Here is a 9711-nt window from a genome sequence, read left to right as displayed (position 1 = left end):
GACAAGGCTTGATATAGCTTTTACTGTAAATAAGTTAAGTCAGTTCTTGGTTGCTCCTATTGTACTTCACTGGCAGGCCTGCAAAAGGGTTCTTAGGTATCTTCAGTGTACAACTACTTATGGGATTCAATTTTACAATTCAAAATCTCTTTCTCTCAAAGCCTTCTCAGATGCAGATTAGGGTTGTGACCCTGATGATAGAAGATCTGTTGGAGGCTACTGCATCTTTCTTGGATCCAATATTGTCTCTTGATCATCTAAAAAATAAAATGTTGTTTCTCGATCATCAACTGAGTCAGAGTATAGAGCCTTAGCCTTGACAACTTCAGAAGTATTATGGATTTCATATCTGTTGCAGGAACTCAAAGTGCAGCTCAACAACACACCTGTTTTGTACTGTGATAATAAAAGTGCAGAGGCTCTGGGAAGCAACCCAAAGTATCATTCACGAACCAAGCACATTGAATTAGACCTTCATTTTGTGAGAGAACACGTTGCCAAAAAGGAATTTGCCGTTGAACACGTATCAAGCTCAAATCAATTGGCAGATGTACTTACTAAGCCACTTGGCTTTGATCATTTTGCTTATATGAGAGCTAAGTTCAATGTCTGTTCCAGACCTTGAGCTTAAGGGGGCATGTTAAGAATAAATCTTAATGTCCATGTCAGCAGCTGAGTCAGCAAGCTTGTTGACTCATTGACCGCATAAGCAATTAGTTATACGTGCAAAACAACTCTTAGAGTTTGTTAATGTTTCCCGCCAATAGTTTGTTATAAGTTGTTGAGATTATTCACTTGCGTTGATTGTTGTAGAATCTTCTAGACATGTGTATATAAAGCTTTGTAATTCTTCATTTCAGTTTAAGGGATTAATAAAATGAATTCAGACTGATATATTTTCTCTGAAACTTTAGAATTTTGCTTTCAACCAAACACTTTATTTTCTTTAACTTGCACCACAAAAAATAAAGTCTCTTTCATTTTTTTCTAGAGATGATGAATGACGCGAGTCCCAACTCACAAGGGATAGCAATAGTTTGTCATCATGCAAATCACGATTAAACTAACCTTAATGTTATCGTTTTAACTAGATTTTGTTTCTGTTGTTTGCATTTTTGTAATTCAGGTTTATCTTTTTAGACAACATTTTGTTTAGGTTAATTGTTAGTTGGCTAGCCTTGACTTCATGTTATTTAAGTGTTACTTTTATTCTTCTTTTTAATAAATCTCGCTAATATCGTCATAGATTCGCCTAAAAAACAAAAAACTGACCCTAATGTTAAAAAAAAATGATAGTATCAAGGATATTAATATAATTTTAAAAAATATGAATACTCTTAAAACCCATCTGGCATGTACGGGTAGAAGAATTTAATGTCAAAACTTTTCTGCTTCATTATCCAATTTAACCATTGGTAAAGCAAAATACTTAAATAGTCGCCAACAACATAATCTGGAAGTCATCAAGCCACACACATTTTACAGCAATGCAACCGAAAGGAAAAAAAATGGACAGATTGAATAAAAGATTAACAAATTGCACCATTTGTACGTAAAGACATGAAAGGTAACTTGTTCTCGGGAATTAATAAAAGCTCTATTCTAGTCTTCAAGTTGATGTAGACGGTTAGGTGAATATCTATAAATTCTTGTGTCTTATGTTCACAGTTTTATTTCTATTGATTTTCATTTTCTTTTATGTGTGATTAAACTTTGGTTCTTAAGTTTATTAATCAATCTTCGACTAGGATTAGGTCTTGAGGGAATGGTTTGGTATTTATACACCTAATCAGTCTAAAAAAATATCGAAGAGGAGTTAAAATAGATCAAACCATAACAAAAGGAAAAGAAAGAAAAAAGCTAATAAAAAAAAGTAAGAAAAATCTTGGGCATTATGACTTTGAGAAAGATGAAATATTTTATGGATATAAAAATAAAAAAAAGTACTTAAATCATAAATGGGTATTGTTTTGGCATTTAAAAGGGCGTGAAGAATAAAAATTATTATTATTTTAAAATTTATATTAAAGGGGATGAATCAATGATTTTTAAAATTATACTTGTTTTTACACTTTGTGCAAGCCTTTAGATTATAGATAAATGAATAATTATGATTAGATTAATTAAATGACAAGTAACACTTATTTCTATTTATTATTTTTCTCTCCTCTCTCCTTTATTAATTTTTTTTTTTTTTTGTCTCTGTCTTCCGTCTCTCATATTTCTCTATGTTCTCTTTTCATTTTTCTCCTTTGCTTTAGCCGTCAAAACCTTTTCTTTGTTTTGCAATTCAAATTGCCAAAGTTTCAACAAATATTAATTAGCGGTAAAGAATATTCAATAATAATAGTAAAAAAGTAGGAAACCAGAAAGTGTATCATCCATTACCATAAAGGGGAGTGCAAGTATTAGAATGTTTATCAAAGACTGAACAATCAATTTTCATATTTTCTTAAATTTTTAAGGAGAAAGAAACCTTAATTTCGTTTTATGACTCTGGACTGTTAAAAACTTTGGAAGAGAAGTTTACACAAGTTTAAAGCAACTATAACATAGTTGAAGGAAATAAAGAGAGGGGAAAAGAAAGAATTAGGAGGAGAGATGATAGCGGGAAGAAAAGGAGAGATGATAGAGGGGGTAAAATAAGTAAAGATGACCACGAAGATCGTTGGAGGAGAAAGAAGATGATTGAAAAAAATAATGAAATATTTAGTACATCTCATCAAATCTTCAACTAACAATATTCATTTACCTGTAATCTAAAGGAGCACAAAACAATGTAATTTCAAGGGAAATTTGAGTTTTTCCCTTTATTGAATGATGTAAAACTATATTTTAGAGCATAAATAACTCTATCACGTAAAAATTTGTCTAATTGTTGATTGCAAATAGTTTTTCCTCCTTAGCTGTATTTGAAACGATCCACCCCGAATTTCCAAGACGAATCTATCTAATCTCGCCTAATCAAATTAATAATAATTACGATATCTAGAAATTTTATCAAAAATTCGACAGAGTCTCCTATATAATTATGACATCCCCAAACCTGCAGTTTATACAATTAACACTCCCAAACATAATACAATATTTAATCAACCTCCACAACCAACTTCCTCAAATTAAATACCAGTATCCTTCAAATATATAATGTCAAGAATACAATCATTTATCCTTAATCACAAATAAGTAATAAATTATACAATTCAAAATGTCCCAACAAAACATCTATGATTCCTAACACCATCACGTGGCCATAATTTCAATCTAACTATCGTTGCTGGGTCGACTGATGTACTTGCAAATCTCCTGTGCGGGGGGGAGGGGGGGGGGAATATAATAAAAACGGGGTGAGTATAAAACTCAATGAACTCAGTGACTGGAGTAGATTTGGAAAAAATAAATTTATTTAAAATGATTTAATCTTTTCCAAATTAATTTCATCAAAATATCATAAGAACTTACATAAACTTATTTAATTCAAATCATGCACTGAAATAACAATATTACATAAATCTGCATAAAATCAATGAAATCATAATGCTTATAATATCAAATACTTAATACAAAAAATTATCACCAAACAAATACCTAGGGGAATAATCTCATCATATCCAAACCTCGACGGACGGGCAACCAGGGACCCGTCATGCCCCGGAGCTACAACAGATAGACGGGGAAATGTCATCTCATATCTCATGTATCTCAACATCTGTATCTTTGTAATCATCATACTGCATGCATAAGCCCCCAAAAGGCAAAAGCGCCCAAACACACGGCCCAAAGCCTCTATGTGTGTTCAGACGGGCCCCAAAGGCCTCTCATCTCATATCATATGTATCACTGTATTCATCTCATATTATCTATATCTCTGTATCTGAAGGGGAAGAGTACTGTCCAGTAATTTTCCAAACAACCTTTTATACACATGTACATAAACATATAATCACATCTAAAATCTCATTTCCTTTTTATTCAACATATCTCAAAATCACTCAATTCTAATATCATGCATTTACTCAAAAAATGATAATAAAAACATTAATCAAACTCATCTTCAATAATAATAAATATCAACACGTAGAATAAAAATCAATTTTCTAGAAAATCATTAAATCGAAGCATCAAATAATTATTATCAAAACATGTTGTACTGTATGGTAAAATCAAAATATACTATGAAAATACGTTTTGTATATTCCACTCACAGTGACGATGTCGAGACTCGGTATCACCAACGTCCGCGAGTTGATTTTCACTCACGGGTCCTCTTAATTAAATAAACGACATAATTATTATCTGTATTATAAAATATGACTAATAGTACAAAATAAAGCTCAAAACCAAACTCCCGGATACATAAAATTTAAAAATTACCCTTATGTCCAAAAATTACCAAAATGCCCTTGACACCGAAATTTACCGAATTACCATCGGAATCATAAGTTATCGAATCATCCTCAATATCTTAAACTACCAAATTTTCCTTAATTCGGATAACAAAATTAATCACAAGTTTTGAATTTACGAAATTACCCTCGAAGTGCGAAATTACCAAAATGCCCTTAATAACTTAAATTATTGAATTACCCTCGAAATCTCAAATTACCTCTCTTTCCTAATAAGAAATTACCAAATTGTCCACCATTTTCATAAATTACAAATTGACTGGAATTCAGTCAACGACGACAGGAAGCTCAGGTCAGATAGTTCAGACCTCGGTGAGTCCAACGGTGCCGAAGGTGACCTCCCACACGCGGCGACGGCGGTAGATCGAAGCTCTAAAATCCGTGAGTTTCCCGGTGGTTGTTCGCGGCCAAGACGGCATCCTCGGTGGTCGTGGTCGGTCGGAAAGTGATGAGTGTGAGTTGAGCAACAAGATCCAGGCGATGGCGTGGCTAAAAATCTAGCGAGATCGATGGCGACAAAAACAAGTTGAGGAAGGCTTTTCGAGCTTCAAACAACGGCGTTTTGGTCGGCTTTCAACGACGATGATGGCAGGGATGTGGCTGGCATCTCACAAGCTTTAGATCGGTAACAAGCTTGGCCGGTGAGGTGGCTAGAATCGGTGGCTGGAGCCGGGTTAAGGACGCAGGTCAGATCCGGGTCAACTTCTTTCTCTCCTTCTCTCTCACGTGCCCCTCTCTCTTTCCTTTTTTGGAAACCAGCACCCCCCTTTCCATTTATAGAAACTAGCTTTTTTTTAAAGATTACTACTAATTAAGCTAATGTTAGACACGTGTTGAAATAAAATCTAACTACACGGCCATTGAATCGTGTTCGAACTGTCTCAATTTTATGTCATGACAAATTTAAAATTAATATCGAAGGGGAAAATTAAATAATACACTTAATTAGGAAAATTAAAGTGCATATGTTACAATCCTCCCCCCTTATAAAATTTTGTCCTCGAAATTTACACATCTGATGAGAATAGGTGAGGGTATTGGGCTCGAATTAAGTCTTCGCGTTCCCAAGTAGCCTCTTCCCTTGTGTGATTCCTCTACAATACTTGTACTAACGGAATGGTTTTTGAACGCGAAACTTGGTTCTTCTGTTCCAGTATTTCCACGGGCTCTTCTTAATAAGTCAAGTCTTCTTTCAACTCAATTGGTTGTCTCGATAACACATGACTAGGATCATACACATACTTCCGGAGCATCGAGACATGAAACACATCGAGGATTCTAGATAACTCAAGTGGTAGAGTTCATCGGTACGCCAACGGACCAATACGCTCCACGATCTCATATAGTCCAATGTAACGTGGACTTAGTTTTTTGCGCTTCCCAAATCGAAGTACCCCTTTCCAAGGAGCAGATTTTGTAAGTCGATCAACAACCACCCAAATAATATCATGACCACTCTGGGTACGTGGAAGTCCTACTATAAAATCCATGGTGATGTGCTCCCACTTCCACTCAAAGATAGGAAGCGGCTGTGAAAACCCTGCAGGTCATTGGTGTTCAGTCTTAATCTGGTGACAAACTAAACACCGAGATACAAATTCTGCTATCTCTCTCTTCATACATTGCCACCAGTAATGATCCCTTAAGGTACGGTACATCTTCGTACTACCAGGATGCATTGCATAAGCTGAACAATGAGCTTCTTCCATGATCTCCTTTTTTAACTCCTTAATGTCAAGTACGCAAAGTCGATTACCAATAACTAAAACTCCATCATCTCTCACCGCAAAATTAGTTGGTAAGCCTTTTTGTACATCCTCTTTCAACTGCAGTAACTGCAAATCCTGATCTTGCATCTGATGGACTTTGTCAATTAAAGTCGGCCTAACTAAAAAATTAGCTATCAAAGCTCTGTAATTTTCAACTTCCAACTCAACCCCCAAAGATCTCAACTCAATCAATAAAAGCATATATGTCACTCGCATGTGAGCTATAGAGCTAGAAGACTTCCTACTTAGTGTATCAGCTACCACATTTGCTTTGCCTGGATGATAATCAATAGTGCAATCGTAGTCCTTAATCAGCTCAATCCATCTCCTCTGTCTCAAATTTAATTCCTTCTGAGTAAACAAATACTTCAGGCTCTATGATCAGTGAAAATCTGACACGTTACTCCGTATAAATAATGCCTCTATATATTGAGTGCAAATACCACTGCTGCTAACTCTAAATCATGAGTTGGGTAGTTTTGCTCATGCTTTTTAAGTTTTCTAGAAGCATAAGCCACTACTTTCCCATGTTGCATTAGCACACAACCCAATCCTTGCCTAGAGGCATCACTGTATACTACAAACCCTTTATTACCAGAAGGAAGTGTAAGAACTGGTGCTAAAGTAAGATGTGTCTTGAGTTCTTGAAAACTCTTTTCACAGTCATCATTCCACTGGAACTTAGCATTTTTTTCTAGTTACTCTTGTCAAAGAAATAGCAATCTTGGAAAATCCCTCCACAAATCTACGATAATAACTAGCCAATCCGAGGAAACTCCGAACCTCTGTGACATTTGTAGGTCGTTCCCAATTCACGGCTGCTTCGATCTTTTGAGGATTGACATAAATCCCTTCAGCTGATATCAAATGGCTCAGAAATACTACTTTATACAACCAGAACTCACACTTGTTGAACTTGGCGTACAATTGCTTTTGCCTTAAAGTCTGCAAAACATTCTGCAAGTGCTCCGCATGTTCCTCCTGACTCCGAGAATACACTAAAATATTGTCAATAAACACAATCACAAATCGATCCAGATAAGGGCGAAATACCCTATTCATAAGATCCATAAAAGTTGCTGGAGCATTTGTTAACCCAAATGGCATCACCAAGAACTCATAGTGTCCATAACGGATTCTGAATGCTGTTTTAAGAACATCGGCCTCTTTAATTCGAAGCTGATAATATCCCGAGCGGAAATCAATCTTAGAAAACACATTCGCTCCCTGAAGTTGATCAAACAAGTCATCAATACATGAAAGTGGATATTTATTACGTATTGTAACTTTATTCAACTGCCTATAGTCAATGCAGAGTCTAAGAGTACCATTGTTGAGTGTTAGAAAATGCATATTTATAAAGGAGAAAATTGTCATTTTACATTTCAAGTCTTACTAACAACCCTTACTTTTATGTATTTAAGCTTCTTGTAATTTAATTATGTGTATTTTATTTTAATTAAGTATTTTATGTATTTTAGGGGTATCATGGTCATTTCACAATAAACGAGAGATCAGACGGTAAAACGGACATCACTTTTGAACTCAGGACGGTCGAAAACCTTAGGAGGAGCATAAAAGAAAAAATTACACTATTCACATGTACGGTACTATTCACATGTACGGTACTATTCACGTGTACGGTACTGTCAACGTTACTGTTCACGACACTGTTCACATAGATGAATCGATGATGTGGCATTGACTGATGAGGTGTCACGATCCTGTTGGACTAAAATTCTTATGTACTCTTGATGGTGACGTGGCAGCATATCAGTGGACCAAAAATCTCGCGTACAGTACATGCATCATACAGGATTATTTTCAACCAAATCGCATTACTGTTCAACCCGGGTCACACCGTGTTACTGTTCATCTGCGTGGTCAAACCGCGTACTGTTGACTGATGACGTGGCGCAATCCTGAGCGTCCAAACTGTTTTTAATCCGATGGCCATGATTTACTCCATGTGTCTATAAAAAGGGGGCCTCCTCCCCCCCCCCCCAATTGGATATCTCTGAATCTATTTTTAGGATCCATTTTCTGTAATTCATTCTCCATCTTGTATTTTCTACGTATTTTAATAAATTCCCATTTTGTCCCTAGTTCAATTATGAGTAGCTAATTTTCTTTCAAGTTTGGGTTGAAGGTGAAGTCTCAACATGTGTCATGGGCTTTATTTGGTAAATTTATTTTCTCTTCCCCTCTAGTTTTTGTGGATGTTTTGACTTCTCGTCAACAAATAATACTAATCTTGTCTAGTACCACCTTGGTTTCACCGGCCCCCTAGTACAAGGTTATTATTATTTGGCACGATAAGCCCTTAGCACCATATTGATTAGAGTGTGGTTCATGAGGTGTGGATTCCCCCCTCATGATTTAATTGGCATTAATAAGGAATATTTAGCCCATGGTGCATGTTGATACGGATCCAGATACCCAAGTACGTCATTTCAATAGAATTCTCTTCAATTTATTCTCTCCGTTTCAATTCCAATTTTAGAATAATCTAAGTTACTTTCACCATAAATCCAACCACCCTCATACAAAATTGATTCTACATATAATTAAAATCCACCTCCTCGTGGGATCGACACTCGTATCCATTAATCTATTTTATAATAGATTCGTGCACTTGCGAGTTCAATAAAATTTGCACAACAAGTTTTTGGTGCCGTTGCCGGGGAGGTAAGTAATTTTAATTCAGAGTTAATTTTTGTGAATAATTTCTTTCATTTGTTTTCTTGTATTTTTTTTCTTATTAAAAAAAAAGAAAAAAAAAGTGAATCCGCATTTAGAGGTTAGTATTTCTTTTCTTTTCCTCTTCTTTAAAATTATGTAATTTAATTTTCAAGTTATTATTTTTTTTCTTCTTTGTAATTTTTGTTTATCTTACTAATTTTTTTTAGTAAATTTATTTCACATATTTTTTTTATGTATTTTTATAGTAAGGTTGTAATAGCGCAATAAGGTTACTATCGTAATTTCTCTCTGTTCTTTATTTTTATTTGTTTTGTTCCCATCTTTATTTTTATTTTATTTGTTTTGCATGCATGGTCGTAGGCCATTAATACCTAATCTTGAACCTATAAACCTTGAATTAGAAAAAACACTTCGCACACACAAACACGTTAAAAATAAAATGGATTTACAAGCACCACAGGAGAGGCCATTTAAGGATTATTTCAGTCCTTTAGTAAATTTGAGCACATCATGCATAAGATACCCAAATGTAGCTGCTAGGAGTTTTGAACTAAAACCTAGTGTGCTAAAATGTCTCCCCACATTTTATGGCCTAGAAAATGAGGATCCATGTAATCATTTGAATGATTTTCATGCTATGTGTCAAACATTTAAATATGAGAATTTTTCAGATGATGATGTTAAACTTAGATTATTCCCATTTTCTTTAAAAGATAGAGCTCGTTCGTGGCTTAATACATTGCCTGCCAATAGCATTTCATCATGGGAACAAATGGTAACTAAATTTTTGAATAAATATTTCCCAGTGCATAAAACCAATGCTATTCGCAGGG

This window comes from Citrus clementina, unplaced genomic scaffold, assembly GCF_000493195.1.
Source record: "Citrus clementina cultivar Clemenules unplaced genomic scaffold, Citrus_clementina_v1.0 scaffold_3, whole genome shotgun sequence".
NCBI lineage: Eukaryota > Viridiplantae > Streptophyta > Magnoliopsida > Sapindales > Rutaceae > Citrus > Citrus x clementina.
Note: the sequence above shows the minus strand (reverse complement) of the source record.